At 37.4% G+C, this 16,590-nt stretch overlaps 1 protein-coding gene across 9 annotated transcripts in view; it reads left to right on the plus strand.

Moving 5' to 3' along the window:
- Nucleotides 1-16,590, plus strand: part of ZBTB20 (zinc finger and BTB domain containing 20) — a 762,522-nt gene that overhangs the window by 300,240 nt on the left and 445,692 nt on the right. For 7 of the 9 annotated variants that reach the window (XR_006732696.1, XR_006732695.1, XM_045540230.1 and 4 more), the window contains one exon: nt 5,130-5,203. The exons of the other annotated variants lie outside the window; for them this stretch is intronic. The gene's annotated coding sequence lies outside the window, so the exon portion shown is untranslated. The remainder of the gene's footprint in view (nt 1-5,129; nt 5,204-16,590) is intronic. 9 annotated transcript variants of the gene reach the window in all.

Below are 16,590 nucleotides of genomic sequence, written 5' to 3' on the forward strand. Positions count from 1 at the left end.
GATTAACCAGAGACATAGGCTTGGCTGATGAACACATAAAAAGATGCTCAACATTATTAATCCTAGGGAAAAGTAAATGAAAACCACAAGGTACTACTTTACACCCACTAGAGTGGTTATAATAAAAAAGGCAGACAATGACAACTGCTGGTGAAGATATGGAGAAATTGGAACCTTCCTACATTGCTGATGGGAATGTAAAATAGTGCAGTTGCTATGAAAAATGGTTTGGAAATTTCTTAAAAGTTAAAACGAACTAATCCTTATGACCCAGCAATTCCACTTCTAGGTATCTGCCTAAGAGAAATGAAAACATATGTCCTCACAGAGACTTTATATGTGAATGTTCATGGCAGCATTATTTATTAAATATAATAGTCAAAAATTGGGAACAATTCAAATGTCTGTCAACTGATGATTGAATAAACAAAATGTTGTGCTATATCCACACAGTGAAATACTATTCATCAATAAAAGGGAATAGATTACTGCTTAATACCACAAAATAGATGAATCTCAAAAAAATGAATTATGGTAAGTGAAAAAAGCCACATGAAAGAGACCACATATTGTGATTGTATTTATAAGAAATGTCCTGAAAATGCAAATTTTTGGAGACAGAAAACATACTGTTATCTTGGGCTAGGGATAAAAATTGGGATTGACTGCCTAAGGGCATGAAGGATCTTTTTGAAGTAATGAAAAATGTTCTAAAAATGGACTGTGGTGGTGGTTATACAACACTAAATTTACTTAAAATCATTGGGTTGCATACTTAATAAGAGTGAAATATATGTTATGTAAATTATACCTCAATAAGCTGTCAAAAATGAAGTTATGCTTATTAAAATTAAGAGAAGTGTAGAGAAACCGGTAAACACTCCCTTAACCAAGTGACCAAGGTTAACATCCCCAGTGATGTCATGTTGATATCATGTATCCCCTGGTATTATAAGAAAGGCACTTCACCTCTTTTGTATTATTTCTAAAACTCGTAATTCCAGTCTAATTATGAGAAAATATCAGACAAATCTAAACCGTGAAATATTTCACAAAATATCTGACCACTACTATTCAAAACTATCAAGGTCATGAGAAACAAGGAAAGACTGAGAAACTGTCACAGGTCAAATGAGACTAAGGAGACATGGCAACTAAATGCAACGTGGTATCCTTGACTGCATTCTTGGAACAGAAAAAAGATACTAATGGAAAAACTGGTGACATCTGAATAAAGTCTGCATTTTAGTTAATAATATTGTATCAATGTTAATTTCTTAGTTTTGACAAATTTACCATGGTTATGTAATATGTTAATATTAGGAGAAGCTAGTGAAGGAAATATGGGAACTCTGTATTACCTTTGCAACTTTTCCAAAAATCTAAAATTGTTCCAAAATAAAAGGTTAAAATTAAAAAAAGGAATGGAGAATTTATAGATTAAAGGAGAATTATTATTCAAATGTAATTTTTAGATCTTATTTAGATCCTAATTCAAACTAACCAGCGGTATAAAAAGAAAAACATTTAAAAGTCAATCATTTGACATAGACAGGATATTTGATAACATTAAAGAATTACTGTGATTTTTATATGGGATGATATGTGGGTCATTATCTTTTATTAATATATAATAAAGTATTGATGGATGACATAATATGATATTTGGGATTGTCTTTGAAATTTTCTGGTGGAAGAAAAAGTGGGTGAAAAGAAAAAACTAAAAGACATAATTAAAGTATTATAATTATCCTTCTATGCTGACCACAAACAGGGCCGTCTCTTTTAAATCAAATATGAACAGTGTCTGAATAAATAAATCATAGAGAGGTGAGTGAATTCTCAAAAAATGATCTGAGCAAGATACAATCCATGCTGAATAGTTGGGAGAGCAATAAGAAAAGTGCCTGAATGAGCGTAGACCTCCTAAACTGGAGCACATTGTTGTTCTTTCTTTGAAGTTCTGTGACCCGGTGGTATCTAAAACTCCTTCCATGTAAGGATTTTAAAAAGTAGAGTGTGGTCAGAAGCAGCCCTTTGTTCCTAGTCAATGTTAAGAGCTGTAGTTCCTCACCCCCCTTCAGTTTTTTTTTTTTTTTTAATTGACCGAGTGCTTTGTTTGTGGCTTTGTGACTTACAGGATAGGTTACTGTAATATAATGCATTTGCTACTTCTCTGGAAAGCCATTCACAATCTTTAACTAGTGTGGAATGTACAACTCTTTTGCTAAAGGGTCTCTGCTGAGAAAAACAGTTTTCTGGGCTTTGTAATTTGCATTGATTACTGAGCTGTTTTTCAGTGCATCACTGGATATTGACTGTAATCTATAAACTCTGTATTTTGTTCTGACTAAAGAAGTCAGACACTGGTTGTCAGTTTTAATAATGACTGAGATTGATCTATGTGTCTTAAAATTTTTTTAACAGATTTTGAAATCTGAAATGTCAGGGGCAAGTTATTCTATGGATGACATATACTCTGTACATCTACTATTTCAAAGTTGAGCTCAGTGTACAGTAATGAACTTGAAGAAAAAAAAAAAAAAGACCAGAAAGTTGAAAAGTATACAGTAGTGCCAAAAATAAGGGCCTGGTCCTAACTTTCTGCTCCTTCATTTCACCGGACATTCCCTCAAATATTTCACTTCCTTGATGACCAATTTTCCAAGCAATTCTTACCCAATACTTAACCCCACTACGTAGTGACAGAGTGAATGATTTGTTCGTGAGGCAGATATGAAGATGAGCAGTATTCATATCAAAGACAACTGGTCCCACTTCCAGGTCCATCTTCGGGCCAAGATACGTAGTCGCCAACAGTGAGTTGGCGACTGTATTTTTTGAGTCCTGGCTCAAAGTAAGATCCATCTGTTTTGCCCAGCCGTTTGCCTGAATGCCACAAAATGGTCCTGTTATTAGTCTTATTTGTGGTCCTATTTGAGGTTAGGTATAATGTAAATAAATTTCAGTCCTCCTTGTGATGAATACAGCCTGGGAATTAAAAGTGGTGGTGTTGGTAGTGGTAAGTGATGTTGTGTCTCTATTTTCTCAATTGCTCTGTTTTCTTTGGATTGGGAAACAGACATTTAAGAATGAGTTTGTCATCTGGAAGGATAGTTGTGACCAAGTTTCCCTCAACAGGATACAAGATGTTATTTTTGAGCTTCATTACCCTCACCAAGGGGAAAAAAATGAGAGAAAAAGAAGTAAGGAAAAAAGTGAAAGTAGGGAAGAAACAGGCAAAATTAGAAGAGAAAGGTCAAAGAGGACAAGGAGGAATGACATGAGGGGAGGGGAGAAATGTAACTTAGTACAGTGTTCATAGCATTGGCTTTATTATTTTGAACTGATAGTTCAATTCACTCAACATCTGGTGAATTGAGGAAAAGGAAATCTGACTGATTGAACTGAACTACTAGTTGTCATTTAAAAGGTTTACATGTAAATATTCAGCCTAGTTTCTATCACCTTTTTTTGTCTGAACTAGACAGTGAATCAGTTTCACTAACCATATTTTATTGGTGAGTAGAATAATACCAGATGATAACTCAGATTTATCTAAAGGCGGGCAGCTTTTATATTTCTGAGTCATTTATTAGGGATTATTGTTATTCAATTTATTTATATTATATCCCATTAATTTCTGAAGACAAGTTATTTTTGTCAGTTTCTTTTATGAATGTTTTGCTGCCTTATAAGGAATTATATGCACTCCCCTCCTCTCATTCAGTTGTCCCTGGTGACACCTCCATAATTTCTGTCTTTATGCTGTTGTGTTTTAAGTCTAATTCAGGCATGTGAGAGGCAGGGAAAAAGTTTAGTTAGTCAATGTCAATGATTTTTTTTTTTAAATGTAATCCCATTCATGGGTGGATTTAGTGTGAATCTGAGCACGTTTGCATTTAAAATCTCTGTACATCAAATAGACACGTTATCCAAAATATTCCTCCATATATTTCAAGGGAAAAAGAAAACAGGATTCACAAGTGAGAACTGGATGCATTTTCTAATAATAGGTACAATTTCAGGGGTGATTTATGGTTATGCTCTCATATATGGAAGTTTTAAAATATTACTTTGCACTAATGGGAAGTTGAACATAAACATACCACATTTAGTGCTATAAATATATTTAAAAAACTTCCATGCTGTAAAGTAAAAGAAAGATAATTATATTATCTCAGTTTACATTTAAAACACTAAATTTTCCTAAATCCTATTTTGTCAGTTATATGAAGCTGAAAACAGGGATGACTTTATCTGGTGTGTGTTTTTTTCAAAAACTATTATTTTAGATGGCTTTGTTTGAAGACAGAAAGGATTGAAAAAAATAGCATGATGTTTTAAACCCAATGTTTATGACATACTTGGAGATATTAATATCTGGACTCTTAATTTGAAATATTAAAGATACATATTAAGAAATAAGAAACATGATTAGAGTTATTTAAACCGGGAGGTCTGGTTCAAACCCGCATGTTTTTCCTGTGCTGCTTCAAGCAAAAGTGGCTGCATGTGACAAGATGTACAGTATGATGCGAAATGGGGCATGCAAAACCCATAATATAGGACATTTCAATGGCCGTTTTTTGTTGTTAAATATGCTCATTTACTTCTACTTCACCATCTACCTCACCACCAATTCAGTCATTGGAAAGTCATAGATCTAGCATTTTTTAAAATTTTATTTGAAGTCATAATTTTCTTTTAACATGTGTATTCAGAGCCATAGATTTTCTTCTATATTCTCTGAACTTAACATTTTATGTAACCTTTAGGCTGTTAAATTGTTTAGGAGTTTTTGAAAAATCAGATAGAATATAGCTAAAATTCTGAAACACTGAGCTTCTAGTCATATCATTATGAAGTCCTTAACATGAAGGCATATTTTGTTTTTCAGGATTGCTTTTTTTTCCTTCTCAGATCCTTTTCTTTTCATTAAAATACTACTCTAGGAAGAGGGTTTTTTTTTCCTTAACAGAAAAAAAAAGAAGAAGAAGAAGAAGAAAAAGCCACGCTTGACTGATAATGCATTGCTTTGGATGGTGAAACATTATGAAAGTTTAATTTTTAATTAAATCTGAAATACCAATTATAACTGAAAGAGATTTTAACCTGTTTCTTTTCAGACTGCCTGAAGTTACATTTAGAGACTGAAATCACTGCACCTTAAAAACAAAAGATTGAGCTACACTGTATCCCTGTAAGTCAAAGCTTCCTGTACCTTCCTCTGTGTTTCTGTGACCAACCCAAAAAGGGATAGAAACAATGGTTACATAGTAACCAGACATGAGTAAAAATTTGAATGTCCCTGAAGAAATATATGTTTAAATGATTTTCTTCTTTTAAAAAAAGTTGTTGATCTCAACATTCAGTATGTCTTTTTTATCCAATCTAAATTGTGAATCCTTTTTTTTTTTTTGGCTGGTTTGAATTTCACCAGGGAGGGTGACACCCAGTGTGTACCAGCACAGTGACATATACCCTGTCTGGAAAGATGCTTGTGTTTTTCTACTAGTCTCACTGAAGGTGAAAGAGTATTTCTTATGGAATCAAAATACATTTGATTTTCCTTTGTGATGTCATTAGAAATTTTTAGCCTTTGTGTCAATGGAAATGAAAAGAAAGAAAGTTTATGATGACATCACAAGATTCTGTTGCCTTGAGGACTTTGGACAAAACTAAATAAAATGCATAATTCCCTTGTGTGCGTGTGTTCCCCATTCTGCTACGAAGCAGTCAAAATAGCACATCTTATGTCTTCCCGTGAGCTACAAGGCTGTCTCTCAGAGCCCCATTGTTCCATAAATGCATGTCAGAGTCTACCACAGTCTGGTCTACCCTTATTTAGCTGCTGTTTTGTCAATGTACTTGGAAGAACAATTAACATTTGGGATTTCAACGTTTGAATAACAGGCAGTGAATAGAACCAAAGCATATAAAAGATTCAGACGCCCAGGGTAAGAAAACAGAAGCTTATAGTTGGTGGAGGAAAAAGGAAAAGCATTTTTATGCTGTATTCAAAGGTTGTGAAATACTACAAGAAAAGTCAATATTATATATTTTTAATTTTATATCAAAATGTACATTTCGATAATGAAATCCAGAAGCTTGTGATGTGTTCCTAAGTTTTGTAGTTTAATGTATTGCAAGGTCTTTCACTAAAGAGTCTTAAAACACTTAACCTTCTATTGTTAGAACACCAGATGCGGGGCACACTGCGTCATGGTTTTCAGTGTCACAGTCCCTGCCAAACAGAGTACACTAAAGGTGATTCAATTTCTTCCATTTTCACTTCAGTTCACTGCACTCTTTCATTATTGACTATAGTTCTTGTGTGTTGACAGTAGACAATCCTGGGATTGTTTAAATGTCTCTGCCTATTGTCTGAATTCCTGCTAAGTTCATTTTTTTGAGAGGTGATACATGGTCAGGGCAGTATCACCTAACTGTCACGGTATCTGGTGAGATGGAGGGAACTTTGGCAGCTTATGTGTGTCGCCAACTGAGGACAGTGTCTGGCTGGTATGAGTGAATAAATGATGGTGGTGGTTGTTTTTGTCATAACTACAACGGTTCAAAGCCATAGACAGCAAGGTCTCTAAGAGCAGGGGCTTTTTCTTATTTGTTTTTTAATTCCCAGCCCTTGGCACAATAATAGGTAATCACAAACTAGCAGGTGTTATTAGCAGAATTACAAAATTTTTTAAAAGTCATAAATTTAGTATTCATTCTGTCAATAATATTTATTGTAAACACAGGCTTAATAAAGTTTTTGACTGTCAGGAAGATAATTATAGAGAAATTTGCCAAAGACAAGCCTTCTGTTCTTCACATCATGCTAGGTATTGGTTTCCCAGTCCTTTACCTCATTGACTACACACTTCTTTCTTCTAGCCAAAGTGAGAGGTTCCCGTTCATACCATGTTATTTTTGTCTGTGAAATGGTCTTCATTAGTTTTCCATTTAAGTTGTGTGTCTTATATCCCATACGCCAGAGCTGGCTCCAGAGGTAAATCTGCCTGACTCCAGCGTAGATGAACCTCTGCCACCTCAGTTTGTTTTATTGCCATACAGTGGATAGTGCTTCAAGAAAATGGGGCAAGTGGTACAATAGGTACTAGATCAAGAGGCCAGAGATTTAGGAAGTCACCATCAGCAGAGTATACTTTCAGTGTGCAAAACTCAGGGCCAGTTTGTCAACACTAATAAGACCACACACAGTATTCTTTAGAACTCAGAACGCTTTTGACTCCTTCTAAGTTTAGCTTCCTGGTTTTTTTGCATAAAGTTCTCTGTCCCTCTTCCCCATCATCACTTTTTACAATTTATTTCCAAAAGAAATCCCTTCACTTTTATTAAATCAGCTTCTGGTGATGCAAATTAAGGCTCTCATAAAACTTGGCCTCTGAGGCAAAACTTAAAATGATAAAATTTAGGTCTAGTGAATTGTACTGTTATCATGTTGAATAACATTTAAGGACATCAAAGAACTTTACAAAAATATTTTCATTTCCTAAGATTAAGAATTTGAGGTGAAAGGGATTTAAGGGCAGAGCATCATCAAACATGACAGCTGAAAAGGATGTAAGAAATAAAAATCCAGTCACCTCTTTTTCAAATAAATAATTGAGGCCTAGGGTAGGGCATGCAGGTTACACGAACTGTATTGGCCACCAATGTGAATCATTCTTAGACATCTAGACCTGAGAATAGATCCAAAATTTAGAATCTGAGGTTTCAACAGTTGCTGTGTACTGAGAATCTGAGAAGTGTTTCCTGAGAAACAATTTGCCTTAGTCTCATTTATTGAGACCTATTGAACTGTAGTCCCCTCCACTGTAGTCCAAAATATATAAAGGAGTATTCTGAAAACATTGATTCTTATCAAAAAGGTTTTTTTCCCCCAATTTTTCTATACGTATTGATATCATGACTTTGGTTGGGCAATGACTCATATAGGGGAAAATTTATTTGGTTTACTTAATATCCTTTTTCTAAATTTCAACATATTATGGGGGTACAAATATTTTTGGTTACATGGATGACTGTTGTAATGCTCAAGTCAAGGTTATAAGTGTTCCCATAAACTAGATAGTGTTTATTGTACCTGTTAGGTAGATTTTCACCCATCACCTCCTCCCTGCCCCCTGCTTGATATCCACTGAGTTTTACTTCCCTCTGTGCACATGTGTGCTCATCAGTTAGTTTCAGTTTAATAGCAAGTACAGTTGGTGTTTGTTATCCCAATCTTTAGATACTTTACTTAGGATTATGGTCTCTAGTTCCACCCAAATTGTTGCAAAGGATATTAATTCATCCTTTTTATGGCTGAGTAGTATTCCATGGTATACATATACCACATTTTGTTAATTCATTCATGAATTGATGGCACCTGGGTTGATTCCACATCTTTGCAATTGTGCATTGTGCTGCAATAAACACTCAAGTGTAGGTGTCTTTTCGATAAAATTATTTATTTCCCTTTGGGCAAATACTGAGTAGTATAGCAGTCCCCAAGCTTTTTAAACCAGGGACTGGTTTCATGGAAGACAATCTTTCCATGGATGGGGTGGTGGGTTGGTGAAGAATGGGAGGGATAGTTTCAGAATGATTCAAGCACATTACATTTATTGTTCAGTCAAACCTCTCTGCAAATGATAATCTGCATTTGCATCCACTCTCCAGCACTAGCATCACCACCTCAGCTCCACTTCACATCATTAGGCATTAGATTTTCATAAGAAGCACACAACCTAGATCCTTTGCATGCACAATTTACAGTAGGTTTCATACTCCTATGAAAATCTAATGTCACTGCTGATCTGACAGGAGGCAGAGCTTATGCAGTGATGTGAGCAACAGGGAGCAACTGTAAATACAGATGAAGTTTCACTCACACTCCCGCCACTCACCTCCTGCTGTGTGGCCCGGTTCCTAACAGGCCATAGACCAGTAGCGGTCCATGGCCAGGGCTTTGGGGATCACAGTGGTAGAGGGATTGCTGGATTGTCTGGTTGGTCTATTTTTAGTTATTTGAGAAATCTCCATACTATTTTCCATAGAGGTTGAACTAATTTGCAGTCCTACCAACAGTGTAAAAGTGTTCCTTTCTCTCTGTATCTTCGCCAGCCTCTATTGTTTTTGAACTTTTTAATAAAAGTCATTCTAACTTGGGTCAAGTAAAATATCATTGTGGTTTTAATTTGCATTTCCCTAATGATTAGTGATGTTGAGCTTTGCTAATTTGCTTTTTGGAGATTCTGGTTCTTAACCCTTTATCAGATGTATAGTTTGCAAATATATTCTCCCATTCTGTAGGTTTGTCTATTTGCTCTGTTGGTTATTTCGTTAGCTGTGCAGAAGCTTTTTAATTTAATCAAGTGTCATTTGTTTGTTTGTTTGTTTATTTATTTTTGTTGTTGCTATAATTGCCATTGGGGACTTAGTCAGAAATCCTTTGCATAAGCTGATATCTAGAAGGGTTTTTCCTACATTTTCTTCTAGAGTTCTTACGGTTTTATGTCATACATTTAAGTTGTTTATCCATCTTGAATTAATTTTTGTGAGTGGTGAGAGATATGGATCCTGTTTCATTCTTCTGCATGTAGCTATCCAATTTTCCCAGCACTATTTATTGAATAGGGCTTCTTTTCCCCAGTGTATATTTTAGGTTGCCTTGTCAAAGATCAGTTGGCTGTATGCGGATGGTTTTATGTCTGGGTTTTCTGTTCTGATCCATTGGTCTAGGTCTCTGTTCTTGTGGCAGTACCATTCTGTTTTGGTTACTATAAACTTGTAGTATAGCTTGAAGTCTGATAAACTGATGCCTCCCAATTTTTTTTTTAAGTTTGCTTGTTTGTTTTTGTGCTTAAGGTTGCTTTGGCTATATGGGGTCTTTTCTGGTTCCATATGAAGCATAGAATTATTTTTTCTAGATCTGCAAAAAATTATGTTGGTATTTTAATAGGAATTGCATTGAATCTATAGATCACTTTGGCTGGTATAAACATTTTGACAATGTTGATTCTGCCGATTCATGAGCATGGTATGTTTTCCCATCTATTCATGTCCTCTGCTATTTCCTTCTCAGTGTTTCATAGTTCTCCTTGTAGAGGTCTTTCACCTCCTTAGTTAAATGTATTACTAAGTATTTTATTTTTTTATGTTGCTATTGTGAAAGGTATTGAATCTTAATTTGGTTAGCAGCTTGACTGTTGTTGACATATATGAATGCTACTGATTTGTGTACAATGATTTTGTAAACTGAGACTTTGCTGAATTTATCAATTCCCAGCATCCTTTGGTGGAATCCTTGGGGTTTTCTATATATAAGATCATATCATCAGCAAAGAGCAATAGTTTGACCTCTTCTGCTCCCATTTGGATACCTTTTATTTCCTTCTCTTGCCTGATTGCTCTGGCTAGGACTTCCAGCACAATGTTGAATAGAAGTGGTGACAGTGGATACCCTTCTCTTGTTCCAGTTCTTAGTGGAAATGCTTTCCCCATTCAGTCTGATTTTGGCTGTGGGTTTTCGATATATGGCTTGTTTTTTAATATTTCTGTCTCTTTAGTGAATTTTTTATCCATTTCCTGAATTGTTTTTCCGATTTCTTTGAAGTGGTTTTCCATTTTCTCTTGGATCTCATTGAGCTTCCTTATAATCCACAATTGGAATTCTTTGTCTGCTACTTCAGTATTTTTATTTCGGTTGGTATCCATTGCTATAGAGCTGATGTTCCCCTTTGGGGATATCATTTTGCTCTGATTTTTCATCATTCCAGAGTTTTTTTGGCTTATTTCCTCTCATCTGGAGCACCTATAACTTCATGTTTTGGAATGTTCTTTTGTTTAGATGGGGCTTTTTCCTCCCTCACTCGTAAAGGTGTGTCTGTAGCATTTTTTGGGTAAGAACTTTTGGCTTTGCTTGTGGGTGCTTTTATAGTAGTCTAGTTCTGGATGGATGTTTTGATTATAGGTATCCTTAATGTGGTGTTTTTCTCACTTGATAGTTGTTTGTAGGCTGTAGTAGTGGTGAGCTGTGTGTTTGGGTAGGTTCCCTATCTCTTGTTGAAGATGCAGCATGGAGGTCTTTGAAGTCCTTTCTCTTTCCCCAATGTTGTGGTCTTCTTAACAGTGTAAATTGTATTGGCATGCCCAGTTTAATCTCTGAGACAGTGTAGGAGGTGCTTGTGCTTAAGAATCAATCACACCCTATATGATTTAGCCAGTAAATGTTGTAAAGGGCTGTGCAAATACCCTGTCAGTAGGTGGTGCTTGCTGGAAGAAACTAGCTACAGTATTGTCTTTGGTACCTCTGACCGGCTCTAACCCCTCACGAGAAGCACTCAAATACCCCAGGTTGTGAGTAAGGCCCTGGAACTTCCAGGTGAGTCCTTATTGTCCACCACAACAGAGGTGGGTGGGAGAGTGAGAATGGATGGGGCTGGGTCAGGTGAGCCTGCCCTCAGTCTCCACAAGAGCTGGTAAGGTAGCTATTTTGACATGGGTCAAAGGTATACCCCCAGGCATTTAGGGAAAGCCACCAGGAAGGGGCCAAAGTGGGCCCATCCAGCCAGAATGTTGGCTTGTGGGGAGTAGGCATCTGAGATTCAGTCTGGCTGTCTAGAGGGGGTTTCACTCTTCTTGCCTCTCCCCTGCGTTGTGGTCTCCTTTTGGCATCTGCTGGCAGGCAGGAGCTCAAACTAGCTGAGCTTCCCCTGATAATGCTGTGGGCTGGGAGCTTCCCTGTCCAGCATCCCACCGTGGGCTGAGAGCATGGCCTTCCTGTGGGGGGGAGTGGTGCTCCACAAGTATGCTGTGGCTGGAACCCATGCTGCACTCTCTTTTCATTTCTTCCCATGCCAGCTCCTTTGCCTCCCCACATCCCCAAACATCATTTCCTGATTGAGCCAGGGAGAAATGTGCTGGTCCTGAGTTGCCTAGGTGCTCAAGCAGGTTCGGTGTCCCTCTGCTTGGGGATGTGCCCTGCTCTGATGGAGCAGCTAGGCAAGCAGCACCAAGGAGGGCAAGTGAGCAGGGAGCTTATCATGTGAGCACTCCGTAATCTGCTGCAGGTCTTTAAGAGGAAAGGTTTGAGCCCCACTCTCTGTGGAAGCCTCGGTGTGGTATATGCACCAACAGAGGAGAAGTAGCTGCTCCTGAGAGCCCTTTCTCAATTGTCTTTCTTGGCAGCCACAGACAGGGAAGAGTAGGGGGAGTAAAAGAGTCTGAATGGAGGAATGTTAGCACTCTGGTCATTTCTCTCCCTCTCTCTGGAAGGCAGCCCACCTGGAATGTCTGGGCTCTGACCTCACGCAGATTCTAGGGGACCCACCGACCCCTGTGGCTCCTGCAGCCTGGGCTTTAGTTGAGAAATGTTTGTGTGGGAATGAGTGAGATGAAAACTGAGTGGCTGAAGTCTCCTTTGGAGGACAAACATGGGTGGAGTAGCAATATGCTGTCTGCCATCTTGGCTCGGTTCTGTGGTAATGGGAAGCAACCTCAGGGGGGCCAGCAGCCTGGTGGTTTGTCTTCAAGAAGCTCCCAGTTCACTGGTGGCACCAGCTTTTGGACTTGTGAGGGTAGAAAGGCTCTCCAGCAGTTCAGGAGCCTGTTGACTACTAGAGATGTGAGGGAGGAAGAAAAAAACCATCCTATCTACCATTTTTGGTGGACTTCAATCCTCTTGGGGGTTGATCTCTGCCGATATCTTGCTCTTTCTTGTTCAGCTCTGCATCTTCTTCCCAAGGAATCTCTGGTAGGTTATGACACTTTTCCCTTGGAATTTCACCTGATCTATGTTTGTTTATTTGTTTGTTGTTTTTTCTTTTTTATCTAAAACTTTTCCTTCTTTCTTAGACGTCTGGTAACTGGTGTGTCTGGTCAGCCATCTTGTCTCCCCTCCCCTGACTTAATATTTTTTACGATGATTTACAAAGTGGCCATAAGACCATTAGAAACTTCAGTAGTTTAATTGGCTTTATAGGCATGATAAAATCAATAATCTGAACAGAGCCATTAGGACATGGAATTCAGACTTGCCAAGAGCATGTATCATGCACTGTGTCACTGTTGCCAGAGGTATTTCCATCAGAGAAAAGTTTTCCAGAGTCTGATAAAAATGAAATAAACTTTAATAATTTAAAATGAATTACTTGCCCTGTTAATTTATTTCACATTGCCTGCATTGGGTTCTGTCACTTACCAATCCAAAGAGGCTAATGTAAGAACTTTTCTGTATTTTATCCAGAACTAAGCAGAACTAAGTCCTGGACACATCTTAGTTTCTTCTTCAAATTTATTTTATCCCATTCAGACCTTCTCTCTCCCCATGATGAAGCAGCTCAGTTGACTATGTACAAAAAGTTAGTGGCCTCAGTCTTTGTGCTCCAAATACAAACAGACAGTGTTCTGCCCTTAAAAGATTACGTGGAAGCTTAGGCATACAGAGAAGAAGGAGGAATTGAGGCATACCAGAGTAGGGGCATAGATGTAGGTGCTCAACAAGGTTCTCTCCTTCAGCTTTTTCTCTCTTTTCTCTACAGTAATAAATTAATATTTATTCTCTGCCTCCTATGAACAAAATGTTTTAACAGGATACACAGGCGAATAACACCTATTTCCTGTTATTAAGGAGTTCATAATCTATTTAGGAAAAACATACATCTTTCCTGTACACAGAATATTACATGGGTACAGCAGAGGAAGTAAATGGTTACCATTTCTTCTGGGCCATCAAGGAATAATATGATACTAGTAAGAAGCCCACACAGAGGGAGTAATAAATAGAAGTTGAGAGAACATTGAATAGTAATTGTGTGATCTGAGTGTAGGGTGCTTGTTGGGGCCAGTGACTAGAGAACTAGAATGTGTGGGAGGGTCAGTTTTCAAAGGTGTGGGTTGCAACCCATTTGTAGGTCATGAAGTCAGTGTAGAGGATCACATGAAATAGAATCAAAGGAAAATAAAACAGCCAATCACATATTTTACAGATACTAGATTGCAAAATAAATATATTTCTTACTGAGAATTATGCCCCCAAAATATGAAAGCAGCTTAAAGATGATAGGTCTTTTAAATAGTCAACTCATTTACTCCTAAATAAAGGATAATATTATTTTTCTTCTTTTATATATGAGAAAGTGGAAGCATTAAGCACTGTTGTCCCAGCTTATATAAAAGGCAAATGGTAGGCATAAGTTATGAACATGTCTGTCAAACTCCACATTTATACTCTTCCCATGACTTGGTACTGCTTCCCAGAATTACATGACTTCAATTATTTCACTGTTGATAACGCACAAATTTATATCTGTAGACCTGTTATCTAATCAAAACTTCAGTCCTATGTTTCCAACATCTTTATTTAAATCTTCCACTAGAAATCACACTAGTTTCTTGGAGTTAGTATATCAAGACTGAATTTATCCTCCTAGTTAAAAATCATCCTCCTTTCAACTATCCTAATTTTCCTCACTCCAATTTTCTAGGACAACTTCACTCAAAATATCTGCCTCTTAGATGTCTAATAAGTGGTCAAGTCTTGTTAATTCTCATTCTTTGATACCTCTGTTCTAGTCAGGCTTTCATCGTCTTTTGCCTGCAAAAATCTTCTAATTGGGAGAAATGGGGCAGGGAGATCAACTCATCCTAAATACTGTTGCCCCATTAACTTTCCTGAAGCAAGAGCACTAGGACTATGTCACCACTGTTCAGACAACACTATCAATAATTGTACAAAGTCTGTCCAGAAAGTATTCAGCCATTGTTAATATAATGAGAACAGTTTGCACAACATTGATGTAACCTGGCAGCCAAGGCCAGTCGACTGTAATGAGCATGCGTGAACAATGACACCTTCACCATTCTAGTCAGTGGGATGCTAGGCACTGTTGAGTGAGCGTGAGTACTGTGTGGCCGTCATATTCAAAATGACTGAGCCAGTGGAGTAACAAATCTGCATCAAATTTTGCATTAAGCTTGAACATTACTTTACGGAAACTATTCAGATGATTCAGAAGGCTTCTGGGGACGATGCAATGAATGCAGTGCAAATAAAAGTGTGGCACAGACACTTCAAAGACAGTCAAGAATCTGTTGAAAGTGATCCACATTCTGGAAGGCCTGAAACAAGCTGAACACTTGAGAATGGTGAATGTGGACAGGTTAGGTTAAGAGACGCTGGGAGCACCATGTGAGGTCCCAAGGTGCCTACTTTTTTTTATCATTATTATTATTATTATTTCAGCATATTGTAGGGGTATAAAAGTTTAGGTTACATATATTGCCCTTGCACACCCCCCCCAGTCAGAGCTTCAAACGTGTCCATCCCTCAGACAGTGCGCAAGCTGACCCAAGGTGCCTAATTTAAAGGGGACTGAGGCGTCATTGTCCTATGTACAGTGTTTCTTGTATCTTCTTCAACAAATGTCTGTATTTTTCATATTACAAGGCTAATTATTGGACAGACCTTATAATTGACTACGGAACTATTCCTGACCTATATCCATGGCATTCTAAAATCTAACTCTAAGCTCATTTTTTTACTTAATTATCACCTCCCTAGTTTTATATACCATACAACACAGGCCAAATTCCCTATCCTACATTTGTTCATACTGTTTCCAATATCTAGAATGTCCATCATTCTGTTTTCTTATGTCCAAATCCAACCCATCCTACCTAGTCCACTTCAAATGCTATTAATTTCATGAATCCTTCCCTAAGCAAGAAATAATCTACTCTCTCCTACCCACCAAATTCACTTAGCACATGTGGCAGCCCTAGTGACAATGTGATTTTGGACTTCTAGCCTCCAAAACTGTGAGAGAATAAATTTCTGGTATTAATAAGCCAACAATTTTGTAGTAATCTGTCACTGTAGCCCTAGGGAACTAAGATAGCACTCATCTACACTTTATTGAGACATGAATTACTTTCTATATTTTGTAATACTTTATGTGCATGCCTTATCCCCTTACTAGAAAATAAATTTTTAGGGGTAGCATCCATATTTAATAAACCTTTCTAAGCGCTACAGAACCTACCACAATAGGATCATTAATTCATTATTTAACTATGCTTAATATTGGGAATATAGAAATGATCTATATTATGAAACCCTCATGGAACTTATAGTCTCCTAAGGAAATCAAACATTTAATAAGTACACAAATATTTATAAAATAACAAACTGTGGTCCATGTAAAAAACTATGCATGCAAGACGACAATGGGCGGAAGAAAGCTATTGTACTGTCCACTCGGTGTTCAGGACAGAATTCCCAGAGAAAGTGTCATTTGAGTTGAGAGTTGAAGGACAGAAAGAATCAGCCAGGTAAAGATTTCGGGGTGAGAATGGGAGTATGAGAGGGGAGAAAGCTCCAGATGGAAACAGCATACACAAAGCCCTGTAGGTAAATGCAAAGCACTGAATACAAACTTTGTGTATTTAAAGAACTATAAGGATTCTAGAGTGGCTAAAGCAAGGCAAACAAATAGGGAGAGTGACTGGAGGTGAGGTTCCTGACTGCCAGGATAAGGAATTTGAATTTTATTCTGAATATATTGGGAAAGTACATACTAG

This window comes from Lemur catta, chromosome 1 (genome assembly GCF_020740605.2).
Source record: "Lemur catta isolate mLemCat1 chromosome 1, mLemCat1.pri, whole genome shotgun sequence".
Taxonomy (NCBI): Eukaryota; Metazoa; Chordata; class Mammalia; order Primates; family Lemuridae; genus Lemur; species Lemur catta.